This window comes from Nannospalax galili, unplaced genomic scaffold (assembly GCF_000622305.1).
Source record: "Nannospalax galili isolate Female #2095 unplaced genomic scaffold, S.galili_v1.0 scaffold246, whole genome shotgun sequence".
In the NCBI taxonomy this organism is placed as follows: domain Eukaryota; kingdom Metazoa; phylum Chordata; class Mammalia; order Rodentia; family Spalacidae; genus Nannospalax; species Nannospalax galili.
In genome coordinates this window covers 532,247-542,801 of record NW_008356327.1, presented here as the reverse complement: position 1 = coordinate 542,801, position 10,555 = coordinate 532,247, and the positions used below count along the sequence as shown (strand labels likewise).

The following is a 10,555-nucleotide window of genomic DNA, read 5'->3' as shown; positions in this document are numbered from 1 at the left end:
TTCCCTTCCCTTCCCTTCCCTTCCCTTCCCTTCCCTTCCCTGACATCTTTCCCTCCGCCGACATCTTTCCCTTCCCCAAGGGAAAGGTGCCCCATGCGAAATAAATCTGTATCCTGTTGAGAATTCCATCTGAGCCTCGGTGCCTCATCCATCCGCTCATGCTCTCCATCTGCGCCCGCTCGCTCCTGCCCATTCTCCACCTCTCACTATACAACTTCTAGATTTTCAATGCTATAACCATTCTATCTAAGTCCTGCTAAATATAACAGGTAGAGGTCCGCAGAGAAAACTGACATATGAGTCATGGCACCAAATGTCACAAAAGATGATTTTAAAAAAAAAATCAACAAGAAAAAGAAACTGAGACAATCCCCTTAGACGAAGCTTATGTATAATGAAAGGGCCTTGGGGTCACAACTGGGCCCCAAGATGGAAGGTAGAGCATTATACAGAAACAACATGTTATAACATGTAGATCTAAACATGATAGGGCCTTAAAGGGAAGGAGAGGCTTCCTTTTAAAGCAGAGAGGGGCTTCATTAAGAGTTAAGAGAGACATAGGGAGAGTTAAGAGAGAGAGAGAGAGAGAGAGAGAGAGAGAGAGAGAGAGAATGAATGAGAAGGATGGCAGAGGAAGGGCAAAGGGGCCTCTTCAGAGAGTGCCCTTCATCTCTGGACCAAATTCCCCAGGAGTCTTCTTGAGGAGCCTGAGACCAATCCCCAGAACAAGGGAAAGACCTGACTTTTTATAACTGTTTAGGGGTGGCAGGATGTTTCACATGTGATTTAGGTCAGATCAGGGAGGGGCCAGGTGCTACAGACTGAGAACTTTGAAGTCATAGGACATACTGTTTTTCCCAGACAGAGCTGCAGGGAGGTGTGGCCTGATTCAGGTTTAAAGGTGCAGGCCTGTGTCCTAAAAGGCCCCTTGACAACTTTTTATGCTATTTCTATTCTATCATATGTTTAATTAATTATTTTTTATTTTATTTATATGAGTGCTTTCCCTGCATGTGTATAAGTGCCCCCCATGTCATGCAATGCCCATAGAGGTCAGAAAAAGGCATCAGAATTGGAGTTACAGATGGCTGTTAGTTGCCATATATATTCTCTGAACTGAATCTGGGTCTTCTGCAAGAGCAGCCAGTGCTCTTAATCTCTGAGCCATCTCTCCAGCCCACATCTTATATATTTTAATAAAAAGAATCTATTTTCAGCACAATCTTCAAAAAGAGAACATATCAAGAATAAAAAAAGCTTTTGCAGACTGGTGAGATTACTCAGTGTGTAAAGGTACTTGTCATAAAACTGGCAACTTGAGTTCCATTCTGGAACTCATGTAAAGGTGAAAGGAGAGGATCAGTTCCACAAAGTTGTCCTCTGACCTCCACAGGCACACTGTGTTGTGTGCCACCCTCCCCTAAACCCACATCTCACACATACACTCATAGGCACATACATACACACACTCTCATAAATCATAGTAACTTCTTAAAAGGTAGTTTTTTGTTGCTCTAAAAAGTTTTTAACAGCATATTTGGTCCATGTTGAATACAACTTTATATGTATATACAGCCAGCGTGTGTGTGTGTGTGTGTATGTGTGTGTGTGTGTCTTCACAGGCATTGTTCAAACAGAATAAGTGTCCTGCGACACTTATTAATTAAGTATCCTGGGAAAATCTGAAGTCACATTAGAGTTTTGTTTTTTTTTTCCTTCCTGAAACAGTCAACACACTCTGATTTATTAAGAGCTGCTTGCCTCTTTCCATTCTGGTTAAGAAAAGGATTAAGACTCACTCACTGCATTTCCAAGGCATTTACCCAGCAGGAGGCATAATAAAGTCTAAAGAAAACACCAGGTAGTGAATGGATTCCCAAAACCCACCAAACAAAAATCACTTTTTTCAGACACCTCCCATTTTACCATCTGAAATGCTGAAAGGTAAATGTGTATGGAGACAAAAGGCAGGTACCTTTTCATATTAAAATGGCGTGTGAGCAGTATACTTTGGAGGAATGTGCAGTTTCAAAAGGCCTGTGTTAAACAAAACACCCATGTTCTCATCAGTCCCTCTGTTATTTTCCTAAGCAACTGAAAAGGAAAGCCTTTTGAGCAGGAAGCACAGGCATTTTCTAGGTTCAGAAGTGCAGTTCTGAAATATGTCCCTGTTTAACTTTTACAAAGTTACAGGGCCCAGACACTGACAAATGAGCTTCATTACATTCAAGGCTCAACATATTTGCTGTGACAATCTGTTTCACTTGAGGAATGGTATTTGCATATGAGAGATTGAGAGAGAGAGAGAGAGAGAGAGAGAGAGAGAGAGAGAGAGAAACACAGAATCAAGATTCCTATCTTGTCTTCTGGTTTCTGTTACATTAGTTCATGAAAGTTCATGGAATTCTAGAACTGGGAGGAAATTAGGTACTTTCAAGATGAGGAAATAGAAACCTGGTGAACAAGAAAGAGCTGAGATTACAAGGTCTTCTGAGTCACCCAAGGATGGACAGGACTACCTTCCTTCTTCTGGGGTTAAGACAGTGTTAGTTACCCTGAGCTTCAAGTGCGAAGTGTGAGCTGATAGGGTCAGTCACCAACCTGCAACCGGATTCTAGGTTGGAGAGCTAACCAGTTTTCCGATCTCTGAAATGGGTAGTCATGGATGCCTACAGCATGGAAACTTACAACTGCACTTCTCACAGAATATTCACTTACGTGGCTGTAAAATTCAAGGTATTTCTATTTTTGCAAAGAAATATAAATAAAAAATATGAAGTTAGAAATATGTTCTGTTTGCTATTTGTGTGTGCTGTGTATGTGGTGTGTGTGTATGTTGTGAGTATGAGTGTATGGTGTGAGTGTGATGTGTATGTCTGTGGTATGCTTGTGTGTGTGTGTATGTGTTTGTTGTAATAGTATGTATAGGTGCACTTGTCTTCGAGGGCACTTTTAGAGTCCAGAGTCTGACATCACCATATCTTCTCAATTGCTTCCCTACCTCGTTTTTTGAGACAGAGTCTCTCACTGAACCTAGAGCTGGCTGTTTCTTCTAGATTGATTGGCCAATGAACCCTCAGAATCCTCTTGTCTCTGCCCTGCCCCTCACAATGATTACAGAAGCATGCTGTCAAGCTTGGCTTTTTATGTGGGTGCTGGGGAGTCAAACTCAGGTCCTCTGAGTCATCTCTCCAGACCCTCTGTTGGTTGTTTCTAAGGAATGAATAAAAGTTTTCAGTCAACGGGATGCCAATCCTGATTCTGACTTTTTAAAACTTTTTAAGTACAAAACTGCTGCACAAGCCAAGCAGATCAGCTTATTTTATATTTGCTGTTCCTTTGGTTGTCAGTTCTAGCAAATAATCAATATGCTACTCTTTATTCTCCTAAATTGTCTGGACTAAGTTTTTCATTATGTAAATATGACAAAGTGAGTCCCTTGTATTTTCCCCATGTCATTCTATAAAGGACAACCTTGATGAAAATATTTGCTAAAACACATGACACTTTCTTTGCACCACACTTTTCTCTAAGAACTTTCAGGATTTTGACCCATTTAACCTTGGCGACTTCCTAACCAAGCAGGTGCAGTAGCTAACCCCGCTTCACACAGTCATCCAGTCAGTGCATGTCTTAACTGCTACTCTTCCTTTCCACACTTCAAGTTACTGCTTTAATAAACTCTGAAATCTGGTCAGAACTGGACCAGCAGACGAGAGGCTGACTGGGAATTACAGGACAGACAGTATTGTTAGAACAAAGCCTAGCCCTTCTCACCCAGAAAGCAAACATTAAAGAATGAAAATATTCTATATTAAAATGTACTTTACTGAAAGCAAAAAGTTCAAGGTCAAGGGACATTATTTTATTTGGCTGCTCTGAGTTTATATTTCTATGCAGTGACAACACTTACTTTCCCTGTGTCTGGTTCCTCTTTCTTCAGTTTCTCTTGCAGAGGCAACCTCTTTTACCTGTCACATAAATATGTGCCAAGATTTTGAGTTGTTCTTTTCACTTGCATATATCTCCTTAGTTCTCATGGCTTCCATTGCAACTCACCAGTGAAATCCTACCTGCCTACAACACAGTCTTACTTCTAAGTACCACAGAGGGAATAGGACAGTTTCAACTGTTCCTCCAAAAGCAACCTGAGCATGAATGAAATCTAACTCAGCACCTACCACCTCAACAAGACATGGCCCTCCTTCCTGATAGAGGAAGAAGGCTAAGCTAATCCACATTGGTTCCAAGTCACAAATCTCTTTTGTGGGAGAGATTTCTTTTCAGATTCTTCTGTGGAGAAGCAGGACAGTTATTCTCCCCCTGCCCCACCATGATTATAACATGTGTCAGCTCTGACTTCCAAATGCCTGTCCAGCTGTCCTCTCCAGTTTAGGAGTGGGACTTCTTTAAGTTCTTGCCCTCTATCACCAGGATCAGCTTCTGCTCTTTTAGTTAACTTGTTTTATGCCCTATATCCTCCTGTTTATTGTCTGCCCTGTACTGGAAGAAAACCAACTTTCTTCCTCCTTCCCTTCCTTGGCCATCCCTCTCTCTCTCTCTCTCCCTTTCTTCATTTCATTTTTTAATATTTTATTATTTACTTCTAATTATTTAAGAATTTCATATATGCATATAATGTGCTTTGATAAAACCCACTTCTATTCCCTCCCCTCAAATTCCTTCCCCTCAAATTCCACCACTCCTCCCTCCCAACTGCATGTACTCTTTTTTAAACCCTCTGAGTCCACTTAGAGCTGCCTAAGTAGATGGATGTAGGTCTATCTACTGGAGCACAGGTAGCCTCTCAGGGACCACAGCCCTGTAGGAAACTGACTCTCCCTTCCCTAGCAGCCATAAACCGCTAATAGCCCCTCAGCTAAGGGGCAGAACTTCATCAACCCCTTCCCACCATTCATGTTGGGATTTCAGTTAGCTTGATCTTGTACAGGTCTTATGTGTAGTCATAGCACATGTGAATTCATGGGTGCAACTGCCTTTTCTTCAGAAGACGCACTGTTTCATTGTAGTCATCTACTACTTTTGGCTCTTGGAATCTTTCTGCCCCTTCCCCTGAAATATCTCTGAGCCTTGAGAGAAAGGAGTATGATACAGATACTCCATTTAGAGCTGAGTAGTCTATAGTCTCTTAGTCTCTGCACCTTGACTGGTTGTGGGTCACAGAATTCACAGCCAGGTAAGACTGTTGATGACTCCCTCACCCCTCCCCAGTAGGATGCATAGCACTTCCAGCACTATAAAAGCTGGCCAGTAAGGACGAAGCTTTCAGGTCAGTACCAGCTTGATTTCTCCATGTTCTGTAACTCAACTATGTGGTGTCTTCAGCAATAGGGTCTTACCATCGAGTTCTGGAGGATAACCAAAAGCAATGGCAAGAGCCTATAATGTTTTGTGTTTGATGGGAGCCCATGACCAACAACATGAAAAAAGGTTGCCCATACCTGGCACTAAACTTTTCATTTTATAACCTGTGGTATCTGAGAGAGAGGCATTATTCCTCATATTACAGGACAACTCTACTTAAACTCATTTTATAGATCTATATATTGTAGGAAGATTTTACCATAGTAAGTTTCCATGTGGCTTTTCTGAAGGCCTTTAGTGTTAGTTGTCCCTCCCTGTACTCCCTTCTCTACCCTGCCCTCCCATTCTCTATTTTCCATTTAACCCTTGAAGCTCCATTGCTCTTTTACTTCTTTATACCACCTGGATTCTATCTCCCTTCCCTTGAAATCTTCCCTGGTCCATGACCCCACACTAGTTCCTGATTTTGATAGCTACTCCAATTTAAGCATACATGTCTTAAGCTTGCACTCCCACCAACAATGAGTAAGTGTTCCCCTTTCACCACATCCATGCCAGCATTTGTTGTCATTAAAAAAAAAAAATTAGTCATTCTGACTGGGGTAATATGATATCTCAAAGTATTTTTAATTTATATTTCCCTGATGGTCAAGGATGTTAAACATTAAAAAAAATATATCTCAAATATTTGCATTTCTTCTTTGGAGAACATTTAGTTTCATGCCCCAATTTTTAAAATACTTTATTATTTTTATTTTATGAGTGTATTGCCTGCATGTATGTAAGTATACTGGTGTTGTGCAATGCTGGTGGAGGTCAGAAGAGGGTGTCAGATCCCCTATAACTGGAGTTATAGACAGTTGTTAGCCGCCATGTGGGTGCTGGGAACCAAATCCAGGTTCTCTGCAAGAGTTGCCAGTGCTCTTAACCACTGAGCCATCTCTCCAGACCCCATGTTCCAGTTTTTCATTGGGTTGTTTGTTTTCCCTACTATTTAGTTTTTTGTTTATTCTAGACAGTAACCCTCTGTCAGATGTACAGCTGGTAAATATTTTTTCCCAGTCTGTAGGCTGCCTCTTCACTCAAGTGATGGTGTCTTTTGCTGTTCAGAAATATTTTAGTTTCATGAGGTATCTTTTGTCAATTATTGGCCTTAATGTATGCATTCTCAGGGTCTTGTTCAGAAAGTCCTTTTTTGTGCCTATAGGTTGAAGCACATTCTTCTCCAAAAGAGTCAGGGTACAAGATCTGTTCTTCTGTTGAGTTCCTTGATCCAATTGCAGTTGAGTATTGTGCAAGGTGAGAAATAAGGATCTGGTTTCATTTTTCTACATGTAGCTATTCAGTTTGGCCAGCCATATTTGTTGAAGATGCTGTCTTTTCTCTACATTGTGTTTTTGGCCTCTTTGTCAAAAATGAGGTGGTTGTGGAGCATGGGCTTATATCTGGGTCCTCAATTCTATTCCATTGATCAAAATGTCTGTTTTTGTGTCAGTACCATGTTGTTTTTACTGCTGTAGCTCTGTATAAATCAAGGCTGTTGATCCTTCCAGCAGTGTTTTTATTGTTTTGGATTGTTTTGGCTATCTTGAGTCTTTTGTGTTTCCATATAACTTTTGAAATTATTTTTTCAATAATTTTTTGAGATAGGGTGTTACTATGTAACCCAGGCTGCCCTTGACATGCACCCCGATGCTAGGCTCCTTGAAGGAAACCTCTGTGAAAAAAAATCTGATCCCACCCCTTCTTGGCTATATTTTCTTCAGTTTCTTTTGCAGAGACCTTTTCCTTTACTTGTCTCATAAATGTTTCACAAGACTTTGATGTTTCTTGTCATCTGTACAGTTCTTACCCCACAGTCTCTGAGGCATACCTGGATTAAGATTCTCATCATTCTGTACTATGATGGATGGTTTTCCTGTCTGTCATGGCTGTGAGCATTGTGATACCAAGAATAGTTTTGGATCCTCTTCCTCACTGTATCCCCTGGGCTTAAATGCTCATGACGAACTGAATGAAACTACCATAATTCAAATACGAAACCCAGACTATTTTGACTCCACAAAAAGCAATCTACTTTACTGTATGAATTTATTGCTTGAATTTGATTCATTCCATAATCTTTTCTAGTGTAATGAGTTAGAATGCATACTTTTGAGGATAAGCTGAGGAGATTTCAATGAAAACTGGTGCCATGTGCCCACTTCAGCAGCACATATACTAAAATTGGAATGATACAGAGAAAATTAGCATGGTCTCTGCATAAGGATGCCACGCAAATTTGTGAAGTGTTCTATATTAAAAATAACAACAGCAACAACAACAAAAAAAACCAAAAAACAAAAAACTGGTGCCACTTACAGGTCTGGTCTGAAAAAATATTTCTTTTAAGCCTCTAAATGAGTACTAACGTGTACTTGGATTATGTGTGTGTTTGTATATGTGTGTGTGGGGGGGACAGAGGTGATCAACACTAGGTGTCTTCCTCAGTTGTCCACTAAAAAAAAAAAAAGACTTATTTCTTTCTTTATGTGTGTGTCACTGCATGAGTTCATGTGTACTACATACTTGGAGGAACTGGCAGGCATGGGAAGAGTCATCCCCTGGACCTAGAGTAGAGATGGTTGTGACCTACCATGTAGGTGCTGGGAACTGAACACAGGTCCTCTGCAAGAACAGCAAGTGCTCTTATCTACTGAACCATCTCTTCAGCCCTGTCTACATCTTACTTTATGAGACAGGGTCGCTCATTGAACCTGGAACTCACGGATTCAGTTAGACTGGCTGACCAGCAAGCCACAGGGATCCCCTCCTGCTTCTACCTCTCCAGTGCTGGATTACAGGCATATGTCACTGCACCTGGGTTCTGGAGCTTGAACTCGGGTCCTTATGCTTGTGCAGTAAGCACTTTACTGTCTGAGCTAGGTCCCTAGTCCCCTTAGCTTTGTAGTTTGCTACTCAGATGAACATTATTTTAATCTTTAAGAATAAAAAGAATTATAGAATAAATTTATTACCTTAGTAATGAAATTTTAATTTAATTAAGTATCATGAATAAACATTTTACATAATCTTTAATGATAAACATATATTCTACTAAAGTACAGTTCCTTATTATCTTTGGAAAAGGTAATATATTTAATAATTCTATTAACACCCACAAATTCTATATTAGTAAACTAGTAATCTTACCATTCATGATAAGATGATCAATAATCAAAATGTGCTATCCTCAGACCATGGGAAAGGCCAGAGTCTGAGAGCAGTATTAGCCCACATCCTTCTCTTCCTGTAGCTCTGATAGGCATATAGATAAAATGCAGCCCAAAGTGAAGAGAAGTCCATAAACATCTCACAGCAATCCGAACTTGATGATTTATGTGCTCACAGAATTCAGAAGCAAAATCTTTTTGCAATGTATCATCTACTAAGACAGTAGTTAGCGAGTAGTTTTAGATGTCTTCTAAACATAAGACAAATATAAATTTAAAAAATCAATTCAATAAGGTAAGATTTTTAGAGCAAAATTTAATTAAATATGTACAGTGTAGGCACCAGTGTTCCGATCACTGTGTATCTCAGGTCTGATGTGTTTCTAGACAGTAACTCTTGATCAGGAGAACTCCTCTTGAATAAACACAGTGCAATGCTTGCAACACTTTCAAAGCATGTTGATACTAATCAAGACTGAAAACAGGTGAGCGGTTGGTTTCCTTGTTTGAGGTTGCACTAACAAGTGCTTGTTTGCACAGACAGGGGGTGCTCGTCAGGATGGTCAGGATCACTCCAGACAGGACCAGTTCCCCTTCAGTGCTGCTGAGGTACCTTGCAAGGATGAAGCTTCTCCTCCGTTTTCCACTCTGCCCCCCAGGGAAGATACCTGCCTATGGGGCCATCTCCTCTACCACATTTAAAGCCGCTTGTCTTCATTTTTACATCATACTCATTCGTATGCAAAGGAGTGTGTGTTGAACAAACACTTGAGTTGCCTGTTTAGTTTTATTTAGTGACTAATGCTTCTGGTCCATCTTTTCACTGACTTTCTAACAACTAAATGTTAGTAGACTGGGGTGAGACCAGTCACATCAGTGAAATGACACACCATTCAATTCTCTTGCTCTTATTACTTCAATGCACCTGTGGCCAATGCTAAGTAGGTAGGTGCTGCCACACAGACAAGCATGGGAAGTAGGCTCTAGTGAAGAGATGAGACTGGCAGCTTGTCAGTCAACTGACCAGGGCCTGGGTGTGATGACAACAGATTCTAGAGCAACCAGGGCCTCAATTCCAGCTCCACTGCTTTCCCAGTGCTTGACCTTGATGGGTGTGCTCTAATCTGGGCTCTTATCCTGGTGTTTACAGAACTGAAGAAAATATGTAATACACTTGAGAGTCAAGCTTGATGTTTGGGACAGTGAAATGTTAGCGCTCTCCATAGGGTCTTTATGTGTTGACAGTGTTCTTTACTCCTAACCATACATGCTGGGCATCTTCATCTTCCTCTTCCCTTACCATCATGTTAAGTCGGCTGCCATTCTGCTGTTCCTACTGCTTCAGTTTTTCCCACCATTGTATGTCAGCAACAGGCAATACACTGAGTGCTGGAGGACCCTGAAATGCCTGCCTGCTAGGAAAGGGGGGATAACGTGGTCAAAGAGCTTAACAGATAAAGTGGCACTGAGCCATCAGCTTGGACAATATGTAGGAGTTTCCTGACTGAAAAAGTAGGGAAAGAGAGCCAACTAGGCAGGCTATTTCTGGTAGGAGGGAAATATCAGAATGAGCTCCATATACCCAGGCTTATCCGGAGACCCAGCCACTCCTGCAGCTGAGGGGTTGGATGCTTGTCAGGCTGCCCAGTGCTCTTTGATGACTACTTAGTGAAATATTGAGCATGTTTACAGACACACGCACTGAAGATGGGCTATGACTCTGATTTTTTGAAAGTCAATCTACAGAGACACAGGAAATGTTCAATAAATAGTTGTTAAGTTCCATCTATGAACAGGCCTTTCCAATGGAAAACTGCAATGTTTTAGTAAGACTATAAAGTATATTCCTTAAAAGACTGTTTATTCACAATAATGGTGACACAATGGGCTCACCAAACAACAGTTAGCTTTACCTTCCAAACACCTATAATGTATAAATATTAAATCTAGAAGAGTCCAAAGTAGAGCTAATTTTAGCTCATGGAGTATCACATTATCCACACATTTTTTTTTTTTTT

The 10,555-nt window shown here is 40.7% G+C and overlaps 1 protein-coding gene and 1 non-coding gene across 5 annotated transcripts in view; one reads left to right on the top strand and one right to left on the bottom strand.

The window, feature by feature from the left end:
• Window positions 1–10,555, bottom strand: part of Klf12 (Kruppel like factor 12) — a 518,406-nt gene that overhangs the window by 14,916 nt on the left and 492,935 nt on the right. The window lies entirely within an intron of this gene.
• LOC115067856 lies at window positions 7,522–7,628 on the top strand. Its single transcript, XR_003847223.1, has one exon. It is a non-coding gene; the product is annotated as a U6 spliceosomal RNA (small nuclear RNA).